Source organism: Aplysia californica, unplaced genomic scaffold (assembly GCF_000002075.1).
Source record: "Aplysia californica isolate F4 #8 unplaced genomic scaffold, AplCal3.0 scaffold00011, whole genome shotgun sequence".
Lineage (NCBI taxonomy): Eukaryota > Metazoa > Mollusca > Gastropoda > Aplysiida > Aplysiidae > Aplysia > Aplysia californica.
Window position 1 is genome coordinate 2,614,647 of NW_004797281.1, and position 1,308 is coordinate 2,615,954.

Here is a 1,308-nt window from a genome sequence, read left to right on the forward strand (position 1 = left end):
TTCTTCTTCTTCTTCTTCTTCTTCTTCTTCTTCTTCTTCTTCTTCTTCTTCTTAAGAGCTAATTCAGATGTGCTTTGCATTTGAATTTGCATTAATACAATTACTATTCAATCTCAGCTCAGCTCTTTCAAATGATAACTAATTCAAATTCCAGTTTGCAAATCGTGCTCTTCCAGTGTTCTGTAAAACTTAAGCTTTACAGAAGGTAAGTTTATGGGGGCCAAATCAAGATGGAAGGTCAATATAACCACAGGACAATTAATGCAATTAGAGCCCTGTGAAACAAAATCGAAGTACCAGCCCTAGTAACCTGTACTGAGGTCAGAGGTACCCTGCTATTTGCGAGGAAATTATTGTCGCCGATCATTCTGCTAGAAGTACCCTGGTATTTGTAGGGAAATTGTCACGGATTATTCCGGAAAATTGGTCTTGTGGGTCACGAAGCTATACATCGGCATGATAATATGTGTATGAGTGCGTGTGTGGGTGTGTTTGAATGTATGTATGTAAGTATGTAAATAAGTGCTTGAGTCTGTGTGTTTGTATTTTTTAGTAGAGGTTTTACGGCGCTTGCAACTGTATTTTGGTCATATGAGCGCCAAATGGTGCATGTCAATAGAGAAGTCCTAACAGGGAATCAGGCTTACTCTGCTCACTTCTCTAGCTTCAACAGCACATAGTCTGCTTCGACTATCAAGGCACCCCGGAAATAGCGGGTCACGAGAGTGTGACAAGGATACAAAAGAAATAGAGGAAAAATGACGATAGTAAAGATTAGGAAAGACAAAGCAGCAGTTCCCTGTTGCAGTTCAGGCACAGTTATGAGCATAACAATATGACATCAATGAATCAGCCCATTTACAATCACAATTCTACTGTGCACAACAACATGGTTAATGTACCCCCTTTTGGGAACGGCCTAAAGACACTTTAGTCAGTAGAACCACCCGGAGGGGGGAAGGGGTGTATATGTGTTTGTAAAAGATATTTAATATATAAAGATAATATAATACATGTATATAATATAGTACAGTTATGTTTTTGTGCGCGCCCGCGTGTGTGTATGTGTTTGTGTGTTTGTGTGTGTATGTGTGAGTGTATGTGAGTGTATGTGTGTATGTATGTGTGTGTGAGTGTTTGTGTATTTATGTGTGTGTATGTGTGTATGTGTGTGTGTAGTGTGTGTGTGTGTAGTGTATGTGTGTGTGTATGTGAGTATGTGAGAGAGAGAAAAGGTGGGAGTAGGGGCAGGCTCAGTGGGATTGGGTCAGAAAGAGAGAGAGAGAGAGAGAGAGAGAGAGAGAGAGA